The 13,410-nt window shown below is 36.1% G+C and overlaps 1 long non-coding RNA gene across 1 annotated transcript in view; it reads left to right on the forward strand.

Moving 5' to 3' along the window:
- Nucleotides 1-1,865: 1,865 nt before the first annotated feature.
- LOC139035527 (uncharacterized) overlaps nucleotides 1,866-13,410 on the forward strand; it is a 63,607-nt gene continuing 52,062 nt past the window's right edge. Inside the window, exon 1 of the long non-coding RNA XR_011488099.1 lies at nucleotides 1,866-2,147. This is a non-coding gene — a long non-coding RNA (uncharacterized lncRNA). The remainder of the gene's footprint in view (nucleotides 2,148-13,410) is intronic.

Here is a 13,410-nt window from a genome sequence, read left to right on the forward strand (position 1 = left end):
TTAGAAGAAAAATATAATAATCTCAATAGATAGAAAAACAGCTGAAGTGATCAGTCCACTGAAGGATGCTTATTAAACAGCTATCTTGTGTCAGACATAGATTCTAGAGATATAAGAATAATTTCCTGCTGCATGGGATTGTAATGGATTATAAAACTTAGTAAGATTTAACAATTATAGCACTATCCTGGTGGCTCAGTGGTAAAGGATCTGCTTGTAGTGCAGTAGACATGGGTTTGATCCCTAGGTTGGGAAGATCCCCTGGAGAAGGGAATGCCAACCCACTCAGTAATTTTGCCTGGAGAATTCCATGGAGAGAGAAACCTGGCCAGCTACAGTCCATGGGGTCACAAAGAGTTGGACACGGCTAAACGACTAAGACAAAAAGAAAAAAAATAATAATAATAAAGAAGGAATATAATGGAAATCCCATACTATAAAAAGACATGGCTGCCAGTTCTATCAAAGAAATGCAAAAATATATTTAATTTTGAAATTTTGGAAATACTTCCCTTAAATGAGGAACCAGGCCAAAGTGAACAATATCATCATTCTATCCCACATTTCTTTGGAGGTTGTACCAAATTCTGTGAGAATAAAAAAATAAGGCATTGAAAAAAAGCAAAAATATACTTTTTTATGCATTAAGATTAATCAATAAGATAATTTACTAAGATTGTTAAATATAAGCACAATATAAGCAAAAAAAATATGTTCCAACCCATCAGTGACAAAAGTTATGGGAAAAAAGTAAGTAAAATATAATTTCCAACAGTTGTACACAAAAATAATACACTGACAAATTAATTTAAATTTTATGGAGAAATATATCATTATTAAAAAGGACACATACAATATTCATGAAAAAGAATAGTCAATAATCAATATTATAAACATGTTAATTCTATCTCAATTAAAATCAATGAGTTCAGTTGAATTTCAATTAATTTCTGACACAAATATTACACATTTATAATATGATTATTGCTACAGAAATTGTTATATGGTTAAAACTATGAGGCTGATAAGGGAATAGAGGTCAGTGGAACAAAACAGACACCTCAGAAATAAGCCAGTGTATATATTGGCACTTGATAGATGACAGTTTTGATATTTTAGATGAGTGTGTAAAGAGTGGATATTTGATAAATGTCACTGGGGCAGAAATTTATGTATGTGGGAACCGTACTTAACAGATATTAATTCCTAGCATTCTGTGATGATAGCATCAGCATTAGTTCAAATCTTCATGGGTTGAACTATTTAACAAAGAAAAAAGAGCAATCTTTTTTTTTTTTTTTAATTAACAACAGACATCTACATTCAACTGGGAAGTATGTAATTGGAAAAGGAAGGTTTACCAAGAATATTGACCTCAGGAATAGATTAGAAAGTTTAAATTATTTAAGAAATAAAACTAAAATTGAAGAAGAGTACAATAGCAAAAAAAAAAAAAAAATCCCTGCAGATACTACCTTAAGGGGGAAGAAAAAAAAAAAAAAAACAGTGAGAAAATGGAAGGGATAAAACTCTAAAGGAAATGAGGAGTGTCCTGTTTAGATGCAGACTGTAAGCTGAGACAATCTTTCTCATCCTAACAGCCGCAACAAACTGGATAATTTGTGAACTGAGGACGCAGAGATTCCCAGCGAACTAAGTTCTAGAAAGTAAAGAGAGCCTCTAAAGGTAAGTAGCTTAAAGCTGCTTTCACCCCAGCTGCAACTCCAAGAGGAGGAGGACTGCAACCTGCAGGAGACGGGGCGGGCGGTGGGCAGGAAGGAGCGGAGCTTTCAGTGAAGTATGAATGGGCAGTGTGGTCCGCTGGGGCGGACTGCAATCGTGAAAGGTCCCCGTGCCATGGTAGTCACGGGATGCCCAGGACGGGTGCCCTGAAAGCAAAGCCAGAGGAAGACGGTGGGCAAAGCGCACCCAGCGCTGCATGGAGGGAGGGGTCCCAGCGAGGGCAAAGCCTCCGCTGTCAGAAACCAGGCCAGAACCGAGAGAGAGCCGTTCGATGCATCTGGGGTTGATCCTGAGGATGCGGCAGAACTGCTGACCGAGTCTCCCCCTTTTCCCGTCTCTCCGAAGGTTCACCCGAGAAACACAGGACGTCAGAGCGGAGAGACCGCAGGACTGAAAGAGCCCAGGTAAAGCGGAAGGTGGGGGCAATTCCCGGGGCTAGAGACAGGGCTCCTCCGTGACCACGCAGAGGGAGATGGCCCACAGCCCCCAGACCCTGCAGGCTCCGACCTCTGCCAAGCGGCTTGTAGATTCGTCTCTGTCAGAGGCCAAGTCTTGATTCATCCCTCAGCGCATTCTGATGAACTCAAACAAAGTCTGCAGCACTTTGCCGAGCCCACCCAGAATTACCAGTCAAATCTCCTCGACTAGACCACAGCGACGTGACACGAGAAAGGGTGTGCCTCACTCTGGAATATTAAACATAGGTTATTTTGGTTTCTATTCTTCTTTTAGACAAAGTAACTGTCACAGTGTTAAAAAATACAGTGAGTGACAGAAACAATATATCTTCATTCAGTGTTCACATGTAACATTCACCTATTTCAAGGAAATATTATTTACGAGGTTTCTCCAAATAAAACCTCAATAAATCTCAAGGATTAAAAATAAAAAAAATAGAATTCTTTGATCATAATGAGAAAAAAATAGAAATTGATTTAAAAGACAGAAGGGAATGCTTTTCCATATTGCAATATAAATATAAATATCAAATAATTCTAAGGCCAAAGGGTACATAAAAGGGGCTTTACAATTACTTGAAAGTAAAAAGAATAAAAATATGATACAAAATAATTTGCGACATACAGTTAAAACTGTATGTGAGTAAAAAATTATAGTATTAAATATCTATGTAAATAAAAACAAGACAAAAATGAAATGGAATAACTATCCAGTTCAAAAAACTACGAATAAAGGACAAAGCAATTTTTAAAAGGGCTGATAGAAAGCTTCATAAAAATAAATCAGAAATAAATGAGTTAGAAAACTTAAACACACTAGAACTAATAAATAAATGCCAAATTTAGTTTCTTTGCAAAATCTGTCCCGCTTCCAAAGCAAAAATTTAAACCAAGATCAAGTAGATTTTTTTCTTAAAAAAATCTTTCCAAAACTAAACTTAATATAAAGAAAATATAAGCAGTTTAATGACCCTAGAAGAAATTCAGAAAGTAAGTGAAGAGCCCGCACCAAACAGCTTCACCCCAGATGACTTCATCAGGAATTTTACCCACTTTCTAACTGTCAGGTGGTCTTGAAACTATATAGACGGGGAATCGGGATGGGGAATATATGTGACTCCATGGCTGATTCATGTCAGTGTATGACGAGACCCACTACAGTGTTGTAAAGTGATTAGCCTCCAACTAATAAAAATAAATGAAAAAAAAAAAACAACTATATAGACGGCTCCACAGCATTGAAAAGAACTCCCAACTTGCTTTATAACATGAATCTAATATTTATCTTATGCACTGCAAAAAAATGAATATATCTCATATCAATGCAATATTATAAGATGTAGCACGAGCAAATAGGATCTAATCGTACATTAGAAATAATACAAGATAACCAACTGTAGTTAATTCAGTAATGCAGGTATGGTTCCATTTTACAAAGGCTACAAATATGGTTATAAATAAAATCATATAAATTAATTTTGAAAGAATTCCAAAGATGCAGAGAAAGCATTGCCAAATATGAGTAGACATAATAATAAAAATACACTGAATCAAATTAGACTTAATTGACCTCACTGACATGATAAAATACACCACTTAATCAATAAGCAAGCATTTTACTTAAATCAAAGCACCATAGGTTTTCCAGCTATAGGCAAGAAAAGACGAAGATATCTTCTTGGCTGTCTTATGATGCCAACGAAGAAAACAAAATATTGCAATATAATATCCAAGGCTTCAAGTCAGAAACTCTGAGAGTTGCACTCATATATACCAGAAATTGACAGATAGTTTCTTGCAAAAACTGCAGTGCAGTTGAGTGAGCTCAGGCTCCATTTGGATTAAGTCATCTGTTGTCACTTTATATACCTTATTGAGAATATGATGAAGCCTCTAGGGAAAATAATAGAGCCTGGAGATGGTGGAGATCACATATTTTTCCTGAGCAGGGTGTGTTCTTATACACACATACACAAATACAGGATCAGATGAAAAAGGAAACAATAGAAACAAAAATATATCCATAGGCATTTGAGCAATTATAGATATCAAATATGAGTGAGGGATAGTAGCTCAGTTATGTTAGACTCTTTGCAACCCCATGGACTATAGCCCACCAGGCTCCTTTGTCCATGGAATTCTCCAGGCAAGAATACTGGAGTGGGTTGCCATTTCCTTCAGATATAAAACATTGATATTAAAATAACTGAGATTAAAATATTTGAACAAAATAGATAAAAAAGAATTCATCACACAACAGAAACTCTTTAAATCATAAATAGAATTAAAGACCTAGAATTTAAAATAGAACTTAATAGATGGTTTCAACAGCATATAAAGCAAAATAGAGAGGAACATTAATTAAAGGATGATAGAAAACTTACAAACAGATTCATGAAAAATTTCAAAGATCAGAGAAATGGCAAAATTCATGTGAGGGAAAGTTTGGCCATATTGTCTCAGGGGCTAAAGTTGCAGAAATAAAGAAAGGTATATAAAGGGCCATTCAGTGAAGTATTAGAAATAGAGTAAGGCACAAAACTACCTGTATGTGTATCAATAGGGAATTTTTAGTTAAGTTACACTTTGTAAACAAGTTGATTACTATGCAAACTGCTAAACACAAGAAATATTAAAAGAGTCAGAAACACGAGGTATTTATGAGAATCATTAAATAAATGATGGCTAACAACACAAATAAAAAAAACAGAAGAAGATAATTAAATCAGTAATAAGAAAAATTAAAAATGTTTGGAAATTGAGCATCACATACTTAAAAACTCACGAGTGATAGAGAAACTATTAGCAAGATTAGAAGTTATGTTGAATTAAATAATAATAAAAATGCATCTTAAGAAACTTCAAGTACTCTTGATAAACAAATGCACAGAAAGAAATGTATTTAAAAGAAAGGTATAGTTTTTAAAAGCTCATGTTAAATGTGTCCAATTAATGACCTATGTTTCTGAAGAAGCTAATTTTTAAAAAGAGTGAGTATGATAAAATATAGACAGCAGGTAAGAATAAAAATATAAATAAGATGCTGATTTAAGACCAGAAAAAAAAACAATAGAATTAGTGAAAATGAAGATTGGTCTCCTGCTGTTAAAATTAGTTTTATTAGGAAAAAAGAATAAAGAACAATTATTAAGATCTGAAATAAAAGGTAGGACATCCCAAGTGGCTTTGTGGTAATGAGCACACCTGCAATGCAGAAGGCACAGGAGACTTGGGTTCAATTCCTGGATTGGGAAGATCTCCCGGAGGAGGAAGTGACAGCCCTCTCTAGTACTCTTACCTGGAAAATTTTGTGGACAGAGGAACCTGGTGGGCTATAGTCCATGGGGTTGCAGAGAGTCGACACAACTGACCACCCATGCATGCAAGGGAATCCTAGAAACAGCTGCATGCACAGATATTCATCAACTCAAAGTAGACAGATTCTTCAAATCCCATGAACTATAAAAATTCATCCACAATAAAATAACTGTAATAGTCCTAAAACTGTTAAACAAATTTTATTTTTATTTTTAAATCTGCTCAAAGAGAAATCCCTAGTCAAATAGTTTTGCCGGTGAATGATATAAAATCTTTGAAAAAGAAATAATTTCAACTTTACACAATCTCTTCCAGGAAATAGAAAAGGAACACTTCTAAACAGCATTACCTTGATATCAAATTCAAACAAGGTATAAGAAAAAGAAAAAAATAAAATAAACAAGAAAAAAGTACTCTTGAATTTAATATTTCTCCTGAATATCGAGGCAAATCTTTAATGAAGTATTATGAAATTGATCCAATAATATAGAAAAAAGGAAATTACAACATTTCCAGCTAGAATTTATCTCATGTATGCAAAGTTGATTATTTTTCTAAAATCAATCAATGTAATCCATAATCCCAAAGGAAAAAAAAAGGATTAAAAACATATAATTTTGCCAACAGTGGCAGAAAATCATTTGTTATAATTCAATACCTAATCTTTGTAAGTCATCACTCGGCGTCTGATTCTTTGTGACCCTAAGGACTGCAGCCTACCAGACTCCTCTGTCCATGAGGTTCTCGAGGCAAGAATACTGGAGTGGGTTGCCATGCAGGCAGGTTCTTTAACGCTAGTGCCACCTGTAAATTCATCAAGTCAGACAACAAGAAAACTTCCTGAATCCAATAAGAGGCATCTAGTAAACGCTGTAGCTAGAATCATACTTACTGGTGAAAGTCTGAATAACATCTAAACAATGTCAGAAACAGGGTTTATTTAGTGAAATAAGTCAGGCAGAGAAAGACAAATATTCTGTCATCACTTACACTTGGAATTTAAATAATAAAGGAAATGAATATATATAACACAACAGAAACAGACTCACAGATATAGAATATAAGCTAGGAGTTACCATGGGTTGAGGAAAGGAGGCAGGGCAAGGTAGGAGTATGGGATTAAGATACGCAAACTTCTTTGTATCAAACAGATAAGCAACAGGATATATTGTACAGCATAGGGAAATACAGCCATTGTTTCATATTATTTTCAAATGGAGAGTAGTCTATAAAAATATTCAATCACTATGTTGTACATTTAAAACTAATATTGTAAGTCAGCTATAGTTCAATAAAAAATAAACTAAATAAAATCATTGTTTGAGATATTCCAAATGTGAATAAAAGCAAATAAACTATGATCTAGTCATATAATTCTAAACAGCAATGAAAATGAATAAATTATAGTTACAACTGTTAATATTAGTTAAACTGATAAGCATTATGTTGAGGAAAATAAATGAGTAATAGGAAAATAAGGGTATACCATCTGACTATATTTCTATAAAGTCTCAAACCTGGATATTTTAAATTATATATAGTATATGGATATGTACTTAGTTGATAGAATTATAAAGTAAATCACAAAACCAAGAGACTGATTACCCTGATTGATAAGGGAAGGCTATGTGACCCAAACACAGCCTACAGAAAGCACCTGGGTTACTGGCAGGGTCTTAGGTTGGGTGATGCTTATGGAGCTTTTACTTTGTTAATGTTTTTAAAACAGACTTTATGAAATTTTCTGTATTTGTTGGAATTAATTTTATTAGAAAATATTCCCAAATACAAGTTTGATTAGTTTAATACTGTGGTATAGTTGATTTTCAATGTTGCATTTGTTTCTACAGGACAGCAAAGTGATTCAGTTCTCTGTCCATGCTGGTTATTACAGAATATTAAGTAAAATTTCCTATTTCCTATGCTATATAGTATATTCTTATTGATTCTCTATTTTATATGTAATCCTAGGCATGTGTTAACCCTTATCTCCTGATTTACCTCCCCCCCCACATATCTATCCTTTGGTAACCATGTTTGTTTTCAAAGTCTGTGAGTCTGTTTCTGTTTTTCAAATACATTCATTTGTAAGATTTAAAGTTTTTAAAAAGAATGCTTCCAGTTTATTTTAATATAATTTGTAGATCTGTTTAATCAGTATTGAATGTTTTAGCTGACTGTAAAAAAGTACTTAATACATTGGCCTTCTTCTCAGAGTGTAAATAAATAGAAATAGAATTTAGATAAAATATTATTTATAAAACATTAAAAATTGTCCATCTCTGAAAATATGGGATTTTGTGTCTAATTATTTCTCTCAGAACTATCAGTGTTAAATAGGAATAATGTTGTGTCATCTCCAACTCAGCAGAAGCCCTATGCTTTTATTTGGGATAAAGTATCATTGTCTAGACAAGACTGAAAGGGGAAATCAACATTTATATAGCGCCCCCACTGAGATAAATATCCACCTCTCATCAAAAGAATAGAGAGGCCCCATCCAGAACAAGACCGTCCCACCCAATAGCTATATTTTTAACTGTTAGCTTTTTTCTTACAAATCACTAAGTCAAGGCAAGAAGCAAAATGGGTTCCAGATGATTTGAAGTGAAGTGAAGTGAAGACGCTCAGTCATGTCCAACTCTTTGCGACCCCATAGACTGTAGCCCACCAGGATGGGCTTGTAGAATCTGAATCCCACCGTAGGATTGTCCAGGCAAGAGTACTGGAGTGGGTTTCCATTTCCTTCTCCGGGGAATCTTCCCAACCCAGGGATCTAACACTGGTCTCCTGCATTGTAGGCAGATGCTTTATACCATCTGAGCCATCAGGGAAATCCCAATAATTTGGGAATCCCAGATGATTAATTCATATAAATATTGTCTATAACTGAAGGAACACTTACTCAATACCTGTTCAATACAATGCTAGGAAAAGCAGGAATTGCATGTCATGATCTACACCTCAGAGAGTTCACAAGCTGATCAAAGAGAAAGTATCTAACCATATCATTGCAACATCTATAAATATAGAAAATGAAGTACATACTCCATACAAGGACATCAGTGATAAGCGGTAATAGATATTATTGGGGGGGGGGGGGATGTTGAGCCAATCATCAGAAAGGATAAAGCATTTGTAGCTTTCTGGGTGGAAGAACATGGCATTGCTTAATGATATTATAAAAGTCATTGTACAACAAATAGCAAAAGTGACCATGCATTGTTTAATAATAATATCAAAGTTGTAATTGCAAAGATGGCAGAAATACAATACCATTTTTATCTCCTTTTTCAGTTCTCAGTTTTCAAAGATAAGTGTCACATCCTGAAAAATGCAAGCTTTCCATTTATCCATTCACCAGCACAGACTGAAGGCCATCTGTGAGCTTCAGCTGGAGCAGTGACAAAACCATGGCCCCTAGCCAGGCCCCTAGCGCTCACAGTCAAGTAGTAACAATTCCATAGTTTCATTGTCAGTTTCTTCATACTTTTGCTTTCTTATTACTCACCCTCACACTCCATTTATATCTTCTCATTTGGAGAGAAATCTTTTATAAGTAGAGTGGAGTCACTTCTTTGGTCCTGGGGAAGGTTCACAGAGGCTACAAATTATCCTTTCTTTATAGAAAAGTTGGCCTCATAATAATAACTCCCTTTATAAAGGCCTTGCAAAGACCGGTTCCTTTCCATGTGGTGTTCAGAGATTAATGGGAGTGGTGTCCACATAGTTGTGATCCTGCCAGACTACACCACTTATCTGAAGCCAGTGTCAGGGCCTTATGACTATTAATCACCTCTCCAGTCCCTGAAATAAAATCTGCATTGTATACTTCTTGGACTGAGCAGGGGGAAAGGGAATGGTTTGGTTTGGGGCTGCTTCTCATCATTAATTTTCAATTATGAGTGCAAGAACCATCCCAGCTAGGCCTCAAGTTGGAGGGCAGGGGGTAAGAAAGCCCTCAGGGAAGAATAATAAGGGCCACATGGAAGAGGGGGGAAATCTGAGACTTATAAACTCCTTTTTTGGAAAAGAAAAATAATAAACAATTTATAAAATTCCTCACGGGGAGGTATATAAAATATGCCCATGCTAATTGGGAAAAGTCATATAAAGGACAAAACATGCAGACCTTTTAAAGGAGTAAATAAAAATTACTTAGCCTCACCTTTGCTTAGAGCTGAAATTATGAGCCCAACTTTCTTTACTAGTTAAGATAATTGCTCCATTTAAAAAAAAAAAAAAAGTGATTTTCATGATGGCTTCTTCAGTTCTACTGACACTTCTTTCTCAGCCAAAGGAAAATGTTTCATAGTCTATAGAGGCCTGTTTAGGAGTTCTTCTCGTGAGCAAGCACAGATGATCTGTGTTTAAAAAGGAGGGGGGAAAGAAAGAATTAGCCTCCTTTGTTAGAACCAAGAATTCTGAATAATGAAAAAGTAACTTTATGGGTGTTGGTCTATATTTTAGAAACAGCTTTCTTATAGAATATCCTCATCTCACAACATTCCATGATGTCACTTTTATATAAATCCTATCCTTCACCTGAAGCACCTAAAGATCAAGAAGCAAAATTAAAGGCTCCATATCATAGATTTAAAGTAACACAGGATTTCAATCACAGCCTCCTGACTCTAAAGACATACTTTACCAAACATTTTGATGCCTTTGAGTCTTTGATATACTGATATGGAGCTATTTTATACAAGCATTCGGGTATTATTCTTATGAAAAGAAAAAGCCACCCCCCCCTCCGATACACACACACACACACACACACACACCCATCACATCATTTCAGATTTTACTCGCATTTGGGGATATTAGTCAGGTTTGGATCTGTCCATCTTCTCATTCCATCCCCATCTCAGTCCCTTATTCCATTTTCTTCTTGAGGAATAATTCCTTGCTTTAAACATTTTTGATGGTGCAGTGCCTTCATCTGACTACAAAAGCTCTGTAGGTCAACTGATTTTGTTTGCACTTCGGCTTAGCTAATCAGACGTTCACTCTAAGGACCTTAAATCCTGAAGGAGGAAAACAAAGACCTGGGATATCTTGAAACGTGACTATGGCTCTTGTTCTTACTCCTTAAATTCTAGCGCAAAATCCCGGCATTTGCTGACTTCACCAGGTTTGCTGTTCCAGCAACCTATCATTCAATGAATCCCCCATATTCTTCTAATATAGTCCCTACTTGAGAAATCATTCCATTTTTGTGATTTACATTCAAAGACGTGACTGATCCATGCAACCTTGAATAATCATGGATTGTGAAGATACCAGTTTGACTCTTACCCTGTGATTTCTTTCATATATGAAATGAATTCATAACTCAAGACATAGACCGGGTAAATTGTTAAAACATTGCATGAAACATGACGCAATGCTCACATAATAAACATTGAAGTGTTGATGTCATTATAACACTTTAATGAAGTGTTTCCCTCTTTATCTCTGACTCAGAAAATACACAGTTTATGTATGTATAGAGTACTTTGATTGCACTGTTAAAATTGATTGTGTAAGGTAAAAATTCAAGGCTGAGCAAACATTGAAAGTGTTTAACACTTTTTGAAGGCTACAATTCATAAAATATAAAAAGAAAAAATCTATTTCTCAACATTTTTATAGGTATTAGACATGAAAAAAGTTCCCGTTACTGAATTATACTTATGCATTTTTAACTGCACACTGTTTACAAAATCTTACAATAAAAGCTATCACAGGTTATTATTTTCTATTGTTCTATGAACAGTACCTTTAGAAAGACTTCTCTTTGATTAACCAAGAATTTGAATTCTAGGACTGAAACCATCAACTTTGTGTGGCTTTTCCTGTTCCAGATTTCATATTGATCTAGCTGTCTGAATTCTGTGTAACAGTTCTGGCTTGGGAGATGAAAATGGCAAATTTTATGAAAAATAATCCTATGTTTTAGAATTTTCAATCTTATTTTCAAGATTCATTATTGCTCTCTTATACTTTTAAGTCTTTGTCACTAAATGGGCTTTCATAGTAGCATAATACCGAAGTAAATCCACTGGAGAATAGGAGATTTACGTAGAAAGTGTGTTAGAGGAAATCCCTCATTGAGCGGCAAAAGCACGTGTTAAATTTCAAGTTCGATGAGAGTGACACTGGCTTTTATTTATAACGACAGCTGCTTATAAGCTGTGGAGACAAAGTAGATTAAGAATTTCCTAATGCTTTTGCTCTGAAGATCATGTATCAGGAAGGAACTTGGATTTGGATATTGCAGGAGAAATATAAATTTAGTTTCCCACTTACCCCTAGGGGTTAAGGGTAGAGGTTGACTGGTCAAGGCATTTGATAAAGTAAAAATGGGCCTGGATCTGAAACCTAGGTCATATGTCCATGTGAAGTATGCCTTACTTCCATCTCCGCAGAGCATATGTGTCTCTGAAGCATGCATCAATAAGGACTGACTACTTTCCTTGAATCTTTAATGTGGATTTGCAATAATTAATTTCTTCAGTGAGAAAGAGCATATAAACATAAAAGATGTTTAAAATTTTTAGCTTTACTCCTTAAAAATTGTAGGAAGGAAGAAAGGAAAGAAGGAGGGATGAAGCAGACAAGGAAGGGAAGGCATGGATGATGAGACAGGGAAAGGAGAAGAAAGGAAATAAGTGACTAAATACTGAAGTATTAAGCCATGTAGCTCAGAGACTGAATCCTCACTGCCTGGATTCAGACCATGATCTGGGTTCACAAATCACGTGATCCAAAGCAAACTACTTAACCTCCTGTTGATTCAGTTTCATCATCTGCAGTGTGAACTAACATGGCATCGAGTTCATAAGGTCATATTAAGTATTGTAAACATTGAGTAAGTAGAATTTTAGAACAGTGCTTAGCACATCATAAGCCTTACAGTGTTTATTACTATAAATGAAGTTTCCACAAATCTCAGGACTGTCTCAAGACCTTCCACAGATACTCAAGGCAGTTACAGAACTGAGTCAAGGACACCTGGTGCTCCTCCAGGTCCAGTATTCTCACCAGCCAACAGGTTAACTTCAAAGCAAAGTGGAGACTTGGCAGGTGGCTCAGTGCTAAGGACCCACCTGCCAATATAGGAGACAGGGGTTCGATCCTGGGTGTGGGGAAGATCCCGTAGAGAAGAAAATGGCAACCATTCCAGTATTTTTGCCTGGGAAACCCTATGGATGGAGGAGCCTTGTGGGCTACAGTCCATGGGGTCGCAAAAGTGTTGGACATGACTTAGCAAGTAAACAATGACATGGCAAAGACGTCATGTCCCTCGGTTATTGCTTACCCATCCTCATCTACCGCATTCTTCTGCTTCTTTGTCAAATTTCCCCTTGGAAATGTTATGTCCTACTTTGGTCTCTCTTATGGGTTGAATTTTATCCTCCCAAAATTGATATGGTGAAGTCCTAACCCACAGCACCTCAGAATGTGATCTTATCTGGAAATGGAGTTGTTGCAGATACAGCTCGTTGAGTTGGGATGAGGTTGTGCTAGAGGAAGGTGAGCCCCTAATCCACTATGAATGGTGACCCTGGACGCTGATGAGGTGGACGGAGAACATCACATGAAGACTGGAGTCATGTGACCACAAGCTAAGAAACACCAAGTGTCTTGTGTGTGTGCTCAGTCGTGTCAGTATCCTTGTGACCCCAATGGACTGTAGCCCACCAGGCTCCTCTGTCCATGGAATGCTCCAGGCAAGAATACAGGAGTGGGTTGCCATTTCCTACTCCAAAGGATCTTCTTGACCCAGGGATCAAACCCAAATCCTTTCCATCTCCTGCATGGGCAGGCAGATTCTTTACCCCTGTGCCGCCTGAGAAGCCAAAGAACACCCAAGATTCTGGTAAATCAACCATAGAGAGAGGTCTGT

This window comes from Odocoileus virginianus, chromosome 6, assembly GCF_023699985.2.
Source record: "Odocoileus virginianus isolate 20LAN1187 ecotype Illinois chromosome 6, Ovbor_1.2, whole genome shotgun sequence".
Lineage (NCBI taxonomy): Eukaryota > Metazoa > Chordata > Mammalia > Artiodactyla > Cervidae > Odocoileus > Odocoileus virginianus.